Raw genomic sequence first — 17,736 nt, forward strand, 5'->3', positions numbered from 1 at the left:
CCCAGACAGGCCTAGTCACCTCCTGGTTTGCTTTAAATTGAAACTCATGGGCCTTTAATGGTTTTCTTTCCGGGGGTTTTTATATCTTTATATATATTTTTATAGTCTTAATATTTGTTTTTTATTTTTTATTTTTAGATTTATATTTATATGTATGATATTATGGACATGTTAATTTTAACATACTCATACCTTTAGTGGTAAGCTGAAAGATATTTTCCTATTTTTCTTCCGACTAACTTTAAAATACTGATATTACTAACAGAAAGATAAAGAAAGAGGTATTGGATAACTAATTTTCAAATAGGAAGAGTGTATCTAAAACCCCCTGGGAGTAAGCCTAGAGATGTGTTTGGAGCAGCAATTTTGATACTTATTGAGCTTGATAAAACTTACTTTCAAAATATAGGAAGTACGTGGAGCCAACCGTTTTAATGCCTTCTGATTCACTTCAAGAGGTAACTATTAAACCTTAATTAGTAATGTGTTAATGATTAATAGAGTAATATTAGCATTAGCACGCTAACGTAAGTGAATTAATATTACCTACAGAACAATTAAGTGACAGAGATCAGAATCCAGGCTTTAAATTAATTAAAATGCTATTTAAATCCCCAGAAAAATAGGCCTTGAAACGTTATTGGAGCAGGAATCCGCATATTTAATTAGCTGTCAAAGAAGCTGACTTTAAATGCTAAAAAGAGCTATTTATCAGTGATAAAAACCTAAGAAAGATGCACGGTCGTGTCCGACATATTTGGAGGAGCACAAGATGGGTCTAATCTCAAAAAATATTTTGATAATTTTGAACTCACCACCCTGTAACAGTGTATGCAAAAACACACAAATAGAAGGCTATTGCAACATTTTTCTCTCTCAGAAGTTGTCGCATCCAGCGGTTACCCTTGTGTGAGGGTGATGTCTGATTGGTTTGCCATAACTTTTAGGAGGGAGGTCTGGTAGAAGCTTGATGCCCCGCATCCGCCAGTCTCAACCTTCGACCTTTTAGGAGTATTCTAGGCCAAGTTTTCGATATTTCAGACCTACTTTGGTTTATTATACAGCAGAGTACATATGTTTTTTTCAGTCGCTCTAACATGCACTCCAAATAATTTCAAATCAACAGAATCAAATTAACATCTCTCCTAATCACTGGTTTAAGTGAAAAACCCTTTTTAACTCAATCCAGACCCCAACCATGCAATTGTGGATCTGGTCAGGCCCAAATAGCAATTGGATACAAGACACGCGCTTGGGGCTGATCGTCCAAGCGAGCCGGCCTCAGCGTGAGGGTGTATAGTGTTTAACGGCCGAAACACCCGATGATCCTGAGGTACACTACTGAAGAGGTTGTCTTGAACATTTCCCTCACTCTAACTGTTTTGGGGGAGCAGGAAAGAATAATGACCAAAATGTCCTACTATAATAAATATCGTCCTTGAAACATGGCATTTGCCTGAAACAAAACTTCTTGGCGTGTTCTCACATCTACTCGCAGCCTTCAAAAACCCAACCGGTTCAACTCGGGTACTGTTAAATCTATAGATGGACCAAACCGCGCTCTAAACCTAACCACCATAACCGCAGCATTTAAAAACCTAGCCGGTTCAACTCGAGGACTGCTATTTTTAAGGCTGGACCAAACCACACCCCTAAACTTAACCATCACAGACCCAACGATTATAATTTAACTATGACATTAACCGTCTTTGATAACATGGCAGTCTGGCTGTAACTGGACTTCATGACGGAACGCGATGCTGGGTCGGGATCGTCGGACTCTGAATTTCGAGCTGTGGTCTGGTGAGTACTGCTAAATTTAAGGCTGAACCAAACCACACCCTAAACTTAACAGTCACAGACCCAGCGGTTTAAAAACCTAGCCGGTTTAATTCTAACACTGCTAAATTTAAGGCTGAACTAAAACACACCCTAAACTTAACCATCATAGACCCAGTGTTTATAGTCTAACGATGACACTTACCGTCTTTGGGACAAGGCAGTCTGGCTGAAACAGGACTTCATGGCGGAACGCGATGCTGGGTCCGGATCGTCGGACTCTGAATTTCGAGCTGTGGTCTGGTGAGTACTGCTAAATTTAAGGCTGAACCAAACCACACCCTAAACTTAACCGTCACAGACCCAGCGGTTTAAAAACCTAGCCGGTTTAATTCTAACACAGCTAAATTTAAGGCTGAACCAAACCACACCCTAAACTTAACCGTCACAGACCCAGCGGTTTACAAACCTAGTCGGTGTAATTCTAACACAGCTAAATTTAAGGCTGAACTAAAACACACCCTAAACTTAACAATCACAGACCCAATGATTATAATTTAACTATGACATTAACCGTCTTTGATAACATGGCAGTCTGGCTGAAACAATACTTTTTGGCAGAGCACGATGCTGGGTCGGGATTACCGGTCTGCGACCTTCGAGTTGTGGTCTGGTTCGCCGATCTGGAACAAGTTCAGTTAAGAACTTTGTGTTCTCATATCTACTTAGATCTAGATTGAGTGCTGGAACAAACTGCACTCTCAAGCTAACCGCCATAACCTCAGCAATTATGAACCCAGCCGGTTCAACTCGAGCACTGTGAAACTTAAGGGTGAAAAAATTCAGAGCCTAAATTTAACCAAAAACATAACTTTCACTTTTTTAGGCCCAATGCTTAGACAAGCACAGCTCCTAGACCGGAGATGATCTCATGCGATATGGTATAGTCTGACAAGCGTGGGCCCGTGCACCTTTCCCTCAGTCTCCCTATCCCAAACCGGCCTAGACGAGGGCTAGGTTGGGGGGAGCTGTTGTACTTTTCCAAACCTAACCCTAACCCTAACCCAGAGCCATGAGCACAGCGCAGCTTCACTCACTGGTGGTTGAGTGGCAGAGTTGTTGTTTCCCGCGCAGGGGACCCAGGTTCGATTCCCAGCAGAAGCAAAGCAGTGTATCTTGCTACTTTAGAAGTGGGCAACTTATCAGTGTTTTACAGGGAACTAGTGGAAGCACTCTAGACAATGCTTTTCCATGCTTGTTCAACGAAGTACAAGCAATTATGGCTCATGCACCTGTGAAAAACTCCTGAAGGCAATAAAAAGGCTGCAGGCAAGAAAGGTCAGGCTTAAAGAAACCAATGAGAGTAAACTGACCTGTTTGTTGTCTCTAAAAAACACCAGAAGAAAAATGTCCAGGGTCAATGCTGACCTGCATGAAAGTGGAATAAACTGCAAGGTAAGTAATGTAAGATCCCCAAGACAGCGCCACAAGGTCACAGTTGGACAGTGGCTTGTTGGAAGAGCAGGGTAATGACTCCCAGCAAGAACTGACAAATCTGGTGCAGTCCAGGAGGCTGAGGTGCCCTGTGGTTCTTAAGGGAGCTGGTGGCCACAGAAGTTAACGCCTCTCACTTTTGATATTGACCTCCCCCACCCCCCTTTGCTCAGAGACACTTTTGCTCATATCAGTTCATCAAATACCCATGGAACTTGATCAGTTTGTCTGTCAGTTGTTCAACTTTAGCATTGGTCGATATTACCCAGTTGAAGAGATGTATATTCCACATAAATTCGTAGAATTCTTGCAGGAAAAGAGCATTGGTGGTTCAGTGGTAGAATTCTCGCCTGCCACGCGGGAGACCCGGGTCCGATTCCCGGCCAATGCAGCAGAGGTCGTCCTTTAACGCCATGTTAGTCGTTCTTCATAAGCGGCAGCTGTCCCCAGAGCCATGAGCACAGCGCAGCTTCACTCACTGGTGGTTGAGTGGCAGAGTTGTTGTTTCCCGCGCAGGGGACCCAGGTTCCATTCCCAGCAGAAGCAAAGCAGTGTATCTTGCTACTTTAGAAGTGGGCAACTTATCAGTGTTTTACAGGGAACTAGTGGAAGCACTCTAGACAATGCTTTTCCATGCTTGTTCAACGAAGTACAAGCAATTATGGCTCATGCACCTGTGAAAAACTCCTGAAGGCAATAAAAAGGCTGCAGGCAAGAAAGGTCAGGCTTAAAGAAACCAATGAGAGTAAACTGACCTGTTTGTTGTCTCTAAAAAACACCAGAAGAAAAATGTCCAGGGTCAATGCTGACCTGCATGAAAGTGGAATAAACTGCAAGGTAAGTAATGTAAGATCCCCAAGACAGCGCCACAAGGTCACAGTTGGACAGTGGCTTGTTGGAAGAGCAGGGTAATGACTCCCAGCAAGAACTGACAAATCTGGTGCAGTCCAGGAGGCTGAGGTGCCCTGTGGTTCTTAAGGGAGCTGGTGGCCACAGAAGTTAACGCCTCTCACTTTTGATATTGACCTCCCCCACTCCCCTTTGCTCAGAGACACTTTTGCTCATATCAGTTCATCAAATACCCATGGAACTTGATCAGTTTGTCTGTCAGTTGTTCAACTTTAGCATTGGTCGATATTACCAAGTTGAAGAGATGTATTTTCCACATGAATTCGTAGAATTCTTGCAGAAATAGAGCATTGGTGGTTCAGTGGTAGAATTCTCGCCTGCCACGCGGGGGACCCAGGTCCGATTCCCGGCCAATGCAGCAGAGGTCGTCCTTTAACGCCATGTTAGTCGTTCTTCATAAGCGGCAGCTGTCCCCAGAGCCATGAGCACAGCGCAGCTTCACTCACTGGTGGTTGAGTGGCAGAGTTGTTGTTTCCCGCGCAGGGGACCCAGGTTCGATTCCCAGCATAAGCAAAGCAGTGTATCTTGCTAATTTAGAAGTGGGCAACTTATCAGTGTTTTACAGGGAACTAGTGGAAGCACTCTAGACAATGCTTTTCCATGCTTGTTCAACGAAGTACAAGCAATTATGGCTCATGCACCTGTGAAAAACTCCTGAAGGCAATAAAAAGGCTGCAGGCAAGAAAGGTCAGGCTTAAAGAAACCAATGAGAGTAAACTGACCTGTTTGTTGTCTCTAAAAAACACCAGAAGAAAAATGTCCAGGGTCAATGCTGACCTGCATGAAAGTGGAATAAACTGCAAGGTAAGTAATGTAAGATCCCCAAGACAGCGCCACAAGGTCACAGTTGGACAGTGGCTTGTTGGAAGAGCAGGGTAATGACTCCCAGCAAGAACTGACAAATCTGGTGCAGTCCAGGAGGCTGAGGTGCCCTGTGGTTCTTAAGGGAGCTGGTGGCCACAGAAGTTAACGCCTCTCACTTTTGATATTGACCTCCCCCACCCCCCTTTGCTCAGAGACACTTTTGCTCATATCAGTTCATCAAATACCCATGGAACTTGATCAGTTTGTCTGTCAGTTGTTCAACTTTAGCATTGGTCGATATTACCCAGTTGAAGAGATGTATATTCCACATAAATTCGTAGAATTCTTGCAGGAAAAGAGCATTGGTGGTTCAGTGGTAGAATTCTCGCCTGCCACGCGGGAGACCCGGGTCCGATTCCCGGCCAATGCAGCAGAGGTCGTCCTTTAACGCCATGTTAGTCGTTCTTCATAAGCGGCAGCTGTCCCCAGAGCCATGAGCACAGCGCAGCTTCACTCACTGGTGGTTGAGTGGCAGAGTTGTTGTTTCCCGCGCAGGGGACCCAGGTTCCATTCCCAGCAGAAGCAAAGCAGTGTATCTTGCTACTTTAGAAGTGGGCAACTTATCAGTGTTTTACAGGGAACTAGTGGAAGCACTCTAGACAATGCTTTTCCATGCTTGTTCAACGAAGTACAAGCAATTATGGCTCATGCACCTGTGAAAAACTCCTGAAGGCAATAAAAAGGCTGCAGGCAAGAAAGGTCAGGCTTAAAGAAACCAATGAGAGTAAACTGACCTGTTTGTTGTCTCTAAAAAACACCAGAAGAAAAATGTCCAGGGTCAATGCTGACCTGCATGAAAGTGGAATAAACTGCAAGGTAAGTAATGTAAGATCCCCAAGACAGCGCCACAAGGTCACAGTTGGACAGTGGCTTGTTGGAAGAGCAGGGTAATGACTCCCAGCAAGAACTGACAAATCTGGTGCAGTCCAGGAGGCTGAGGTGCCCTGTGGTTCTTAAGGGAGCTGGTGGCCACAGAAGTTAACGCCTCTCACTTTTGATATTGACCTCCCCCACTCCCCTTTGCTCAGAGACACTTTTGCTCATATCAGTTCATCAAATACCCATGGAACTTGATCAGTTTGTCTGTCAGTTGTTCAACTTTAGCATTGGTCGATATTACCCAGTTGAAGAGATGTATATTCCACATAAATTCGTAGAATTCTTGCAGGAAAAGAGCATTGGTGGTTCAGTGGTAGAATTCTCGCCTGCCACGCGGGAGACCCGGGTCCGATTCCCGGCCAATGCAGCAGAGGTCGTCCTTTAACGCCATGTTAGTCGTTCTTCATAAGCGGCAGCTGTCCCCAGAGCCATGAGCACAGCGCAGCTTCACTCACTGGTGGTTGAGTGGCAGAGTTGTTGTTTCCCGCGCAGGGGACCCAGGTTCCATTCCCAGCAGAAGCAAAGCAGTGTATCTTGCTACTTTAGAAGTGGGCAACTTATCAGTGTTTTACAGGGAACTAGTGGAAGCACTCTAGACAATGCTTTTCCATGCTTGTTCAACGAAGTACAAGCAATTATGGCTCATGCACCTGTGAAAAACTCCTGAAGGCAATAAAAAGGCTGCAGGCAAGAAAGGTCAGGCTTAAAGAAACCAATGAGAGTAAACTGACCTGTTTGTTGTCTCTAAAAAACACCAGAAGAAAAATGTCCAGGGTCAATGCTGACCTGCATGAAAGTGGAATAAACTGCAAGGTAAGTAATGTAAGATCCCCAAGACAGCGCCACAAGGTCACAGTTGGACAGTGGCTTGTTGGAAGAGCAGGGTAATGACTCCCAGCAAGAACTGACAAATCTGGTGCAGTCCAGGAGGCTGAGGTGCCCTGTGGTTCTTAAGGGAGCTGGTGGCCACAGAAGTTAACGCCTCTCACTTTTGATATTGACCTCCCCCACTCCCCTTTGCTCAGAGACACTTTTGCTCATATCAGTTCATCAAATACCCATGGAACTTGATCAGTTTGTCTGTCAGTTGTTCAACTTTAGCATTGGTCGATATTACCCAGTTGAAGAGATGTATATTCCACATAAATTCGTAGAATTCTTGCAGGAAAAGAGCATTGGTGGTTCAGTGGTAGAATTCTCGCCTGCCACGCGGGAGACCCGGGTCCGATTCCCGGCCAATGCAGCAGAGGTCGTCCTTTAACGCCATGTTAGTCGTTCTTCATAAGCGGCAGCTGTCCCCAGAGCCATGAGCACAGCGCAGCTTCACTCACTGGTGGTTGAGTGGCAGAGTTGTTGTTTCCCGCGCAGGGGACCCAGGTTCCATTCCCAGCAGAAGCAAAGCAGTGTATCTTGCTACTTTAGAAGTGGGCAACTTATCAGTGTTTTACAGGGAACTAGTGGAAGCACTCTAGACAATGCTTTTCCATGCTTGTTCAACGAAGTACAAGCAATTATGGCTCATGCACCTGTGAAAAACTCCTGAAGGCAATAAAAAGGCTGCAGGCAAGAAAGGTCAGGCTTAAAGAAACCAATGAGAGTAAACTGACCTGTTTGTTGTCTCTAAAAAACACCAGAAGAAAAATGTCCAGGGTCAATGCTGACCTGCATGAAAGTGGAATAAACTGCAAGGTAAGTAATGTAAGATCCCCAAGACAGCGCCACAAGGTCACAGTTGGACAGTGGCTTGTTGGAAGAGCAGGGTAATGACTCCCAGCAAGAACTGACAAATCTGGTGCAGTCCAGGAGGCTGAGGTGCCCTGTGGTTCTTAAGGGAGCTGGTGGCCACAGAAGTTAACGCCTCTCACTTTTGATATTGACCTCCCCCACCCCCCTTTGCTCAAGGACACTTTTGCTCATATCAGTTCATCAAATACCCATGGAACTTGATCAGTTTGTCTGTCAGTTGTTCAACTTTAGCATTGGTCGATATTACCCAGTTGAAGAGATGTATATTCCACATAAATTCGTAGAATTCTTGCAGAAAAAGAGCATTGGTGGTTCAGTGGTAGAATTCTCGCCTGCCACGCGGGAGACCCGGGTCCGATTCCCGGCCAATGCAGCAGAGGTCGTCCTTTAACGCCATGTTAGTCGTTCTTCATAAGCGGCAGCTGTCCCCAGAGCCATGAGCACAGCGCAGCTTCACTCACTGGTGGTTGAGTGGCAGAGTTGTTGTTTCCCGCGCAGGGGACCCAGGTTCCATTCCCAGCAGAAGCAAAGCAGTGTATCTTGCTACTTTAGAAGTGGGCAACTTATCAGTGTTTTACAGGGAACTAGTGGAAGCACTCTAGACAATGCTTTCCCATGCTTGTTCAACGAAGTACAAGCAATTATGGCTCATGCACCTGTGAAAAACTCCTGAAGGCAATAAAAAGGCTGCAGGCAAGAAAGGTCAGGCTTAAAGAAACCAATGAGAGTAAACTGACCTGTTTGTTGTCTCTAAAAAACACCAGAAGAAAAATGTCCAGGGTCAATGCTGACATGCATGAAAGTGGAATAAACTGCAAGGTAAGTAATGTAAGATCCCCAAGACAGCGCCACAAGGTCACAGTTGGACAGTGGCTTGTTGGAAGAGCAGGGTAATGACTCCCAGCAAGAACTGACAAATCTGGTGCAGTCCAGGAGGCTGAGGTGCCCTGTGGTTCTTAAGGGAGCTGGTGGCCACAGAAGTTAACGCCTCTCACTTTTGATATTGACCTCCCCCACTCCCCTTTGCTCAGAGACACTTTTGCTCATATCAGTTCATCAAATACCCATGGAACTTGATCAGTTTGTCTGTCAGTTGTTCAACTTTAGCATTGGTCGATATTACCCAGTTGAAGAGATGTATATTCCACATAAATTCGTAGAATTCTTGCAGGAAAAGAGCATTGGTGGTTCAGTGGTAGAATTCTCGCCTGCCACGCGGGAGACCCGGGTCCGATTCCCGGCCAATGCAGCAGAGGTCGTCCTTTAACGCCATGTTAGTCGTTCTTCATAAGCGGCAGCTGTCCCCAGAGCCATGAGCACAGCGCAGCTTCACTCACTGGTGGTTGAGTGGCAGAGTTGTTGTTTCCCGCGCAGGGGACCCAGGTTCGATTCCCAGCAGAAGCAAAGCAGTGTATCTTGCTACTTAAGAAGTGGGCAACTTATCAGTGTTTTACAGGGAACTAGTGGAAGCACTCTAGACAATGCTTTTCCATGCTATTATGGCTCATGCACCTGTGAAAAACTCCTGAAGGCAATAAAAAGGCTGCAGGCAAGAAAGGTCAGGCTTAAAGAAACCAATGAGAGTAAACTGACCTGTTTGTTGTCTCTAAAAAACACCAGAAGAAAAATGTCCAGGGTCAATGCTGACCTGCATGAAAGTGGAATAAACTGCAAGGTAAGTAATGTAAGATCCCCAAGACTGAGGAGGCTGAGGTGCCCTGTGGTTCTTAAGGGAGCTGGTGGCCACAGAAGTTAACGCCTCTCACTTTTGATATTGACCTCCCCCACTCCCCTTTGCTCAGAGACACTTTTGCTCATATCAGTTCATCAAATACCCATGGAACTTGATCAGTTTGTCTGTCAGTTGTTCAACTTTAGCATTGGTCGATATTACCCAGTTGAAGAGATGTATATTCCACATAAATTCGTAGAATTCTTGCAGAAAAGAGCATTGGTGGTTCAGTGGTAGAATTCTCGCCTGCCACGCGGGAGACCCGGGTCCGATTCCCGGCCAATGCAGCAGAGGTCGTCCTTTAACGCCATGTTAGTCGTTCTTCATAAGCGGCAGCTGTCCCCAGAGCCATGAGCACAGCGCAGCTTCACTCACTGGTGGTTGAGTGGCAGAGTTGTTGTTTCCCGCGCAGGGGACCCAGGTTCCATTCCCAGCAGAAGCAAAGCAGTGTATCTTGCTACTTTAGAAGTGGGCAACTTATCAGTGTTTTACAGGGAACTAGTGGAAGCACTCTAGACAATGCTTTTCCATGCTTGTTCAACGAAGTACAAGCAATTATGGCTCATGCACCTGTGAAAAACTCCTGAAGGCAATAAAAAGGCTGCAGGCAAGAAAGGTCAGGCTTAAAGAAACCAATGAGAGTAAACTGACCTGTTTGTTGTCTCTAAAAAACACCAGAAGAAAAATGTCCAGGGTCAATGCTGACCTGCATGAAAGTGGAATAAACTGCAAGGTAAGTAATGTAAGATCCCCAAGACAGCGCCACAAGGTCACAGTTGGACAGTGGCTTGTTGGAAGAGCAGGGTAATGACTCCCAGCAAGAACTGACAAATCTGGTGCAGTCCAGGAGGCTGAGGTGCCCTGTGGTTCTTAAGGGAGCTGGTGGCCACAGAAGTTAACGCCTCTCACTTTTGATATTGACCTCCCCCACTCCCCTTTGCTCAGAGACACTTTTGCTCATATCAGTTCATCAAATACCCATGGAACTTGATCAGTTTGTCTGTCAGTTGTTCAACTTTAGCATTGGTCGATATTACCCAGTTGAAGAGATGTATATTCCACATAAATTCGTAGAATTCTTGCAGAAAAAGAGCATTGGTGGTTCAGTGGTAGAATTCTCGCCTGCCACGCGGGAGACCCGGGTCCGATTCCCGGCCAATGCAGCAGAGGTCGTCCTTTAACGCCATGTTAGTCGTTCTTCATAAGCGGCAGCTGTCCCCAGAGCCATGAGCACAGCGCAGCTTCACTCACTGGTGGTTGAGTGGCAGAGTTGTTGTTTCCCGCGCAGGGGACCCAGGTTCCATTCCCAGCAGAAGCAAAGCAGTGTATCTTGCTACTTTAGAAGTGGGCAACTTATCAGTGTTTTACAGGGAACTAGTGGAAGCACTCTAGACAATGCTTTTCCATGCTTGTTCAACGAAGTACAAGCAATTATGGCTCATGCACCTGTGAAAAACTCCTGAAGGCAATAAAAAGGCTGCAGGCAAGAAAGGTCAGGCTTAAAGAAACCAATGAGAGTAAACTGACCTGTTTGTTGTCTCTAAAAAACACCAGAAGAAAAATGTCCAGGGTCAATGCTGACCTGCATGAAAGTGGAATAAACTGCAAGGTAAGTAATGTAAGATCCCCAAGACAGCGCCACAAGGTCACAGTTGGACAGTGGCTTGTTGGAAGAGCAGGGTAATGACTCCCAGCAAGAACTGACAAATCTGGTGCAGTCCAGGAGGCTGAGGTGCCCTGTGGTTCTTAAGGGAGCTGGTGGCCACAGAAGTTAACGCCTCTCACTTTTGATATTGACCTCCCCCACTCCCCTTTGCTCAGAGACACTTTTGCTCATATCAGTTCATCAAATACCCATGGAACTTGATCAGTTTGTCTGTCAGTTGTTCAACTTTAGCATTGGTCGATATTACCCAGTTGAAGAGATGTATATTCCACATAAATTCGTAGAATTCTTGCAGAAAAAGAGCATTGGTGGTTCAGTGGTAGAATTCTCGCCTGCCACGCGGGAGACCCGGGTCCGATTCCCGGCCAATGCAGCAGAGGTCGTCCTTTAACGCCATGTTAGTCGTTCTTCATAAGCGGCAGCTGTCCCCAGAGCCATGAGCACAGCGCAGCTTCACTCACTGGTGGTTGAGTGGCAGAGTTGTTGTTTCCCGCGCAGGGGACCCAGGTTCCATTCCCAGCAGAAGCAAAGCAGTGTATCTTGCTACTTTAGAAGTGGGCAACTTATCAGTGTTTTACAGGGAACTAGTGGAAGCACTCTAGACAATGCTTTTCCATGCTTGTTCAACGAAGTACAAGCAATTATGGCTCATGCACCTGTGAAAAACTCCTGAAGGCAATAAAAAGGCTGCAGGCAAGAAAGGTCAGGCTTAAAGAAACCAATGAGAGTAAACTGACCTGTTTGTTGTCTCTAAAAAACACCAGAAGAAAAATGTCCAGGGTCAATGCTGACCTGCATGAAAGTGGAATAAACTGCAAGGTAAGTAATGTAAGATCCCCAAGACAGCGCCACAAGGTCACAGTTGGACAGTGGCTTGTTGGAAGAGCAGGGTAATGACTCCCAGCAAGAACTGACAAATCTGGTGCAGTCCAGGAGGCTGAGGTGCCCTGTGGTTCTTAAGGGAGCTGGTGGCCACAGAAGTTAACGCCTCTCACTTTTGATATTGACCTCCCCCACTCCCCTTTGCTCAGAGACACTTTTGCTCATATCAGTTCATCAAATACCCATGGAACTTGATCAGTTTGTCTGTCAGTTGTTCAACTTTAGCATTGGTCGATATTACCCAGTTGAAGAGATGTATATTCCACATAAATTCGTAGAATTCTTGCAGAAAAAGAGCATTGGTGGTTCAGTGGTAGAATTCTCGCCTGCCACGCGGGAGACCCGGGTCCGATTCCCGGCCAATGCAGCAGAGGTCGTCCTTTAACGCCATGTTAGTCGTTCTTCATAAGCGGCAGCTGTCCCCAGAGCCATGAGCACAGCGCAGCTTCACTCACTGGTGGTTGAGTGGCAGAGTTGTTGTTTCCCGCGCAGGGGACCCAGGTTCCATTCCCAGCAGAAGCAAAGCAGTGTATCTTGCTACTTTAGAAGTGGGCAACTTATCAGTGTTTTACAGGGAACTAGTGGAAGCACTCTAGACAATGCTTTTCCATGCTTGTTCAACGAAGTACAAGCAATTATGGCTCATGCACCTGTGAAAAACTCCTGAAGGCAATAAAAAGGCTGCAGGCAAGAAAGGTCAGGCTTAAAGAAACCAATGAGAGTAAACTGACCTGTTTGTTGTCTCTAAAAAACACCAGAAGAAAAATGTCCAGGGTCAATGCTGACCTGCATGAAAGTGGAATAAACTGCAAGGTAAGTAATGTAAGATCCCCAAGACAGCGCCACAAGGTCACAGTTGGACAGTGGCTTGTTGGAAGAGCAGGGTAATGACTCCCAGCAAGAACTGACAAATCTGGTGCAGTCCAGGAGGCTGAGGTGCCCTGTGGTTCTTAAGGGAGCTGGTGGCCACAGAAGTTAACGCCTCTCACTTTTGATATTGACCTCCCCCACTCCCCTTTGCTCAGAGACACTTTTGCTCATATCAGTTCATCAAATACCCATGGAACTTGATCAGTTTGTCTGTCAGTTGTTCAACTTTAGCATTGGTCGATATTACCCAGTTGAAGAGATGTATATTCCACATAAATTCGTAGAATTCTTGCAGAAAAAGAGCATTGGTGGTTCAGTGGTAGAATTCTCGCCTGCCACGCGGGAGACCCGGGTCCGATTCCCGGCCAATGCAGCAGAGGTCGTCCTTTAACGCCATGTTAGTCGTTCTTCATAAGCGGCAGCTGTCCCCAGAGCCATGAGCACAGCGCAGCTTCACTCACTGGTGGTTGAGTGGCAGAGTTGTTGTTTCCCGCGCAGGGGACCCAGGTTCCATTCCCAGCAGAAGCAAAGCAGTGTATCTTGCTACTTTAGAAGTGGGCAACTTATCAGTGTTTTACAGGGAACTAGTGGAAGCACTCTAGACAATGCTTTTCCATGCTTGTTCAACGAAGTACAAGCAATTATGGCTCATGCACCTGTGAAAAACTCCTGAAGGCAATAAAAAGGCTGCAGGCAAGAAAGGTCAGGCTTAAAGAAACCAATGAGAGTAAACTGACCTGTTTGTTGTCTCTAAAAAACACCAGAAGAAAAATGTCCAGGGTCAATGCTGACCTGCATGAAAGTGGAATAAACTGCAAGGTAAGTAATGTAAGATCCCCAAGACAGCGCCACAAGGTCACAGTTGGACAGTGGCTTGTTGGAAGAGCAGGGTAATGACTCCCAGCAAGAACTGACAAATCTGGTGCAGTCCAGGAGGCTGAGGTGCCCTGTGGTTCTTAAGGGAGCTGGTGGCCACAGAAGTTAACGCCTCTCACTTTTGATATTGACCTCCCCCACTCCCCTTTGCTCAGAGACACTTTTGCTCATATCAGTTCATCAAATACCCATGGAACTTGATCAGTTTGTCTGTCAGTTGTTCAACTTTAGCATTGGTCGATATTACCCAGTTGAAGAGATGTATATTCCACATAAATTCGTAGAATTCTTGCAGAAAAAGAGCATTGGTGGTTCAGTGGTAGAATTCTCGCCTGCCACGCGGGAGACCCGGGTCCGATTCCCGGCCAATGCAGCAGAGGTCGTCCTTTAACGCCATGTTAGTCGTTCTTCATAAGCGGCAGCTGTCCCCAGAGCCATGAGCACAGCGCAGCTTCACTCACTGGTGGTTGAGTGGCAGAGTTGTTGTTTCCCGCGCAGGGGACCCAGGTTCCATTCCCAGCAGAAGCAAAGCAGTGTATCTTGCTACTTTAGAAGTGGGCAACTTATCAGTGTTTTACAGGGAACTAGTGGAAGCACTCTAGACAATGCTTTTCCATGCTTGTTCAACGAAGTACAAGCAATTATGGCTCATGCACCTGTGAAAAACTCCTGAAGGCAATAAAAAGGCTGCAGGCAAGAAAGGTCAGGCTTAAAGAAACCAATGAGAGTAAACTGACCTGTTTGTTGTCTCTAAAAAACACCAGAAGAAAAATGTCCAGGGTCAATGCTGACCTGCATGAAAGTGGAATAAACTGCAAGGTAAGTAATGTAAGATCCCCAAGACAGCGCCACAAGGTCACAGTTGGACAGTGGCTTGTTGGAAGAGCAGGGTAATGACTCCCAGCAAGAACTGACAAATCTGGTGCAGTCCAGGAGGCTGAGGTGCCCTGTGGTTCTTAAGGGAGCTGGTGGCCACAGAAGTTAACGCCTCTCACTTTTGATATTGACCTCCCCCACTCCCCTTTGCTCAGAGACACTTTTGCTCATATCAGTTCATCAAATACCCATGGAACTTGATCAGTTTGTCTGTCAGTTGTTCAACTTTAGCATTGGTCGATATTACCCAGTTGAAGAGATGTATATTCCACATAAATTCGTAGAATTCTTGCAGAAAAAGAGCATTGGTGGTTCAGTGGTAGAATTCTCGCCTGCCACGCGGGAGACCCGGGTCCGATTCCCGGCCAATGCAGCAGAGGTCGTCCTTTAACGCCATGTTAGTCGTTCTTCATAAGCGGCAGCTGTCCCCAGAGCCATGAGCACAGCGCAGCTTCACTCACTGGTGGTTGAGTGGCAGAGTTGTTGTTTCCCGCGCAGGGGACCCAGGTTCCATTCCCAGCAGAAGCAAAGCAGTGTATCTTGCTACTTTAGAAGTGGGCAACTTATCAGTGTTTTACAGGGAACTAGTGGAAGCACTCTAGACAATGCTTTTCCATGCTTGTTCAACGAAGTACAAGCAATTATGGCTCATGCACCTGTGAAAAACTCCTGAAGGCAATAAAAAGGCTGCAGGCAAGAAAGGTCAGGCTTAAAGAAACCAATGAGAGTAAACTGACCTGTTTGTTGTCTCTAAAAAACACCAGAAGAAAAATGTCCAGGGTCAATGCTGACCTGCATGAAAGTGGAATAAACTGCAAGGTAAGTAATGTAAGATCCCCAAGACAGCGCCACAAGGTCACAGTTGGACAGTGGCTTGTTGGAAGAGCAGGGTAATGACTCCCAGCAAGAACTGACAAATCTGGTGCAGTCCAGGAGGCTGAGGTGCCCTGTGGTTCTTAAGGGAGCTGGTGGCCACAGAAGTTAACGCCTCTCACTTTTGATATTGACCTCCCCCACTCCCCTTTGCTCAGAGACACTTTTGCTCATATCAGTTCATCAAATACCCATGGAACTTGATCAGTTTGTCTGTCAGTTGTTCAACTTTAGCATTGGTCGATATTACCCAGTTGAAGAGATGTATATTCCACATAAATTCGTAGAATTCTTGCAGAAAAAGAGCATTGGTGGTTCAGTGGTAGAATTCTCGCCTGCCACGCGGGAGACCCGGGTCCGATTCCCGGCCAATGCAGCAGAGGTCGTCCTTTAACGCCATGTTAGTCGTTCTTCATAAGCGGCAGCTGTCCCCAGAGCCATGAGCACAGCGCAGCTTCACTCACTGGTGGTTGAGTGGCAGAGTTGTTGTTTCCCGCGCAGGGGACCCAGGTTCCATTCCCAGCAGAAGCAAAGCAGTGTATCTTGCTACTTTAGAAGTGGGCAACTTATCAGTGTTTTACAGGGAACTAGTGGAAGCACTCTAGACAATGCTTTTCCATGCTTGTTCAACGAAGTACAAGCAATTATGGCTCATGCACCTGTGAAAAACTCCTGAAGGCAATAAAAAGGCTGCAGGCAAGAAAGGTCAGGCTTAAAGAAACCAATGAGAGTAAACTGACCTGTTTGTTGTCTCTAAAAAACACCAGAAGAAAAATGTCCAGGGTCAATGCTGACCTGCATGAAAGTGGAATAAACTGCAAGGTAAGTAATGTAAGATCCCCAAGACAGCGCCACAAGGTCACAGTTGGACAGTGGCTTGTTGGAAGAGCAGGGTAATGACTCCCAGCAAGAACTGACAAATCTGGTGCAGTCCAGGAGGCTGAGGTGCCCTGTGGTTCTTAAGGGAGCTGGTGGCCACAGAAGTTAACGCCTCTCACTTTTGATATTGACCTCCCCCACTCCCCTTTGCTCAGAGACACTTTTGCTCATATCAGTTCATCAAATACCCATGGAACTTGATCAGTTTGTCTGTCAGTTGTTCAACTTTAGCATTGGTCGATATTACCCAGTTGAAGAGATGTATATTCCACATAAATTCGTAGAATTCTTGCAGAAAAGAGCATTGGTGGTTCAGTGGTAGAATTCTCGCCTGCCACGCGGGAGACCCGGGTCCGATTCCCGGCCAATGCAGCAGAGGTCGTCCTTTAACGCCATGTTAGTCGTTCTTCATAAGCGGCAGCTGTCCCCAGAGCCATGAGCACAGCGCAGCTTCACTCACTGGTGGTTGAGTGGCAGAGTTGTTGTTTCCCGCGCAGGGGACCCAGGTTCCATTCCCAGCAGAAGCAAAGCAGTGTATCTTGCTACTTTAGAAGTGGGCAACTTATCAGTGTTTTACAGGGAACTAGTGGAAGCACTCTAGACAATGCTTTTCCATGCTTGTTCAACGAAGTACAAGCAATTATGGCTCATGCACCTGTGAAAAACTCCTGAAGGCAATAAAAAGGCTGCAGGCAAGAAAGGTCAGGCTTAAAGAAACCAATGAGAGTAAACTGACCTGTTTGTTGTCTCTAAAAAACACCAGAAGAAAAATGTCCAGGGTCAATGCTGACCTGCATGAAAGTGGAATAAACTGCAAGGTAAGTAATGTAAGATCCCCAAGACAGCGCCACAAGGTCACAGTTGGACAGTGGCTTGTTGGAAGAGCAGGGTAATGACTCCCAGCAAGAACTGACAAATCTGGTGCAGTCCAGGAGGCTGAGGTGCCCTGTGGTTCTTAAGGGAGCTGGTGGCCACAGAAGTTAACGCCTCTCACTTTTGATATTGACCTCCCCCACTCCCCTTTGCTCAGAGACACTTTTGCTCATATCAGTTCATCAAATACCCATGGAACTTGATCAGTTTGTCTGTCAGTTGTTCAACTTTAGCATTGGTCGATATTACCCAGTTGAAGAGATGTATATTCCACATAAATTCGTAGAATTCTTGCAGGAAAAGAGCATTGGTGGTTCAGTGGTAGAATTCTCGCCTGCCACGCGGGAGACCCGGGTCCGATTCCCGGCCAATGCAGCAGAGGTCGTCCTTTAACGCCATGTTAGTCGTTCTTCATAAGCGGCAGCTGTCGCCCAAGAGCCATGAGCCACAGCGCAGCTTTCACTGCCACTGGTGGTTGAGTGGCAGAGTTGTTGTTTCGCCAGGGGACCCAGGTTCGATTCCCAGCAGAAGCAAAGCA

General features: G+C 46.4%; 17 non-coding genes across 17 annotated transcripts; all 17 read left to right on the forward strand.

The window, feature by feature from the left end:
- Window positions 1-3,593: 3,593 nt before the first annotated feature.
- On the forward strand, window positions 3,594-3,664 carry trnag-gcc (transfer RNA glycine (anticodon GCC)). The gene has a single exon. It is a non-coding gene; the product is annotated as a tRNA-Gly (tRNA).
- Window positions 3,665-4,469: 805 nt separating this feature from the next.
- Window positions 4,470-4,540, forward strand: trnag-gcc (transfer RNA glycine (anticodon GCC)). Its single transcript has one exon. It is a non-coding gene; the product is annotated as a tRNA-Gly (tRNA).
- Window positions 4,541-5,345: 805 nt separating this feature from the next.
- On the forward strand, window positions 5,346-5,416 carry trnag-gcc (transfer RNA glycine (anticodon GCC)). The gene has a single exon. It is a non-coding gene; the product is annotated as a tRNA-Gly (tRNA).
- Window positions 5,417-6,221: 805 nt separating this feature from the next.
- Window positions 6,222-6,292, forward strand: trnag-gcc (transfer RNA glycine (anticodon GCC)). Its single transcript has one exon. It is a non-coding gene; the product is annotated as a tRNA-Gly (tRNA).
- Window positions 6,293-7,097: 805 nt separating this feature from the next.
- trnag-gcc (transfer RNA glycine (anticodon GCC)) lies at window positions 7,098-7,168 on the forward strand. The gene has a single exon. It is a non-coding gene; the product is annotated as a tRNA-Gly (tRNA).
- Window positions 7,169-7,973: 805 nt separating this feature from the next.
- trnag-gcc (transfer RNA glycine (anticodon GCC)) lies at window positions 7,974-8,044 on the forward strand. Its single transcript has one exon. It is a non-coding gene; the product is annotated as a tRNA-Gly (tRNA).
- Window positions 8,045-8,849: 805 nt separating this feature from the next.
- On the forward strand, window positions 8,850-8,920 carry trnag-gcc (transfer RNA glycine (anticodon GCC)). The gene has a single exon. It is a non-coding gene; the product is annotated as a tRNA-Gly (tRNA).
- A 699-nt stretch (window positions 8,921-9,619) lies between these two features.
- trnag-gcc (transfer RNA glycine (anticodon GCC)) lies at window positions 9,620-9,690 on the forward strand. Its single transcript has one exon. It is a non-coding gene; the product is annotated as a tRNA-Gly (tRNA).
- An 805-nt stretch (window positions 9,691-10,495) lies between these two features.
- trnag-gcc (transfer RNA glycine (anticodon GCC)) lies at window positions 10,496-10,566 on the forward strand. Its single transcript has one exon. It is a non-coding gene; the product is annotated as a tRNA-Gly (tRNA).
- An 805-nt stretch (window positions 10,567-11,371) lies between these two features.
- Window positions 11,372-11,442, forward strand: trnag-gcc (transfer RNA glycine (anticodon GCC)). Its single transcript has one exon. It is a non-coding gene; the product is annotated as a tRNA-Gly (tRNA).
- An 805-nt stretch (window positions 11,443-12,247) lies between these two features.
- Window positions 12,248-12,318, forward strand: trnag-gcc (transfer RNA glycine (anticodon GCC)). Its single transcript has one exon. It is a non-coding gene; the product is annotated as a tRNA-Gly (tRNA).
- Window positions 12,319-13,123: 805 nt separating this feature from the next.
- On the forward strand, window positions 13,124-13,194 carry trnag-gcc (transfer RNA glycine (anticodon GCC)). The gene has a single exon. It is a non-coding gene; the product is annotated as a tRNA-Gly (tRNA).
- An 805-nt stretch (window positions 13,195-13,999) lies between these two features.
- Window positions 14,000-14,070, forward strand: trnag-gcc (transfer RNA glycine (anticodon GCC)). The gene has a single exon. It is a non-coding gene; the product is annotated as a tRNA-Gly (tRNA).
- Window positions 14,071-14,875: 805 nt separating this feature from the next.
- On the forward strand, window positions 14,876-14,946 carry trnag-gcc (transfer RNA glycine (anticodon GCC)). Its single transcript has one exon. It is a non-coding gene; the product is annotated as a tRNA-Gly (tRNA).
- Window positions 14,947-15,751: 805 nt separating this feature from the next.
- trnag-gcc (transfer RNA glycine (anticodon GCC)) lies at window positions 15,752-15,822 on the forward strand. Its single transcript has one exon. It is a non-coding gene; the product is annotated as a tRNA-Gly (tRNA).
- An 804-nt stretch (window positions 15,823-16,626) lies between these two features.
- trnag-gcc (transfer RNA glycine (anticodon GCC)) lies at window positions 16,627-16,697 on the forward strand. Its single transcript has one exon. It is a non-coding gene; the product is annotated as a tRNA-Gly (tRNA).
- An 805-nt stretch (window positions 16,698-17,502) lies between these two features.
- trnag-gcc (transfer RNA glycine (anticodon GCC)) lies at window positions 17,503-17,573 on the forward strand. Its single transcript has one exon. It is a non-coding gene; the product is annotated as a tRNA-Gly (tRNA).
- The last annotated feature ends 163 nt before the right edge of the window (window positions 17,574-17,736 follow it).

This window comes from Carassius auratus, unplaced genomic scaffold, assembly GCF_003368295.1.
Source record: "Carassius auratus strain Wakin unplaced genomic scaffold, ASM336829v1 scaf_tig00045531, whole genome shotgun sequence".
In the NCBI taxonomy this organism is placed as follows: domain Eukaryota; kingdom Metazoa; phylum Chordata; class Actinopteri; order Cypriniformes; family Cyprinidae; genus Carassius; species Carassius auratus.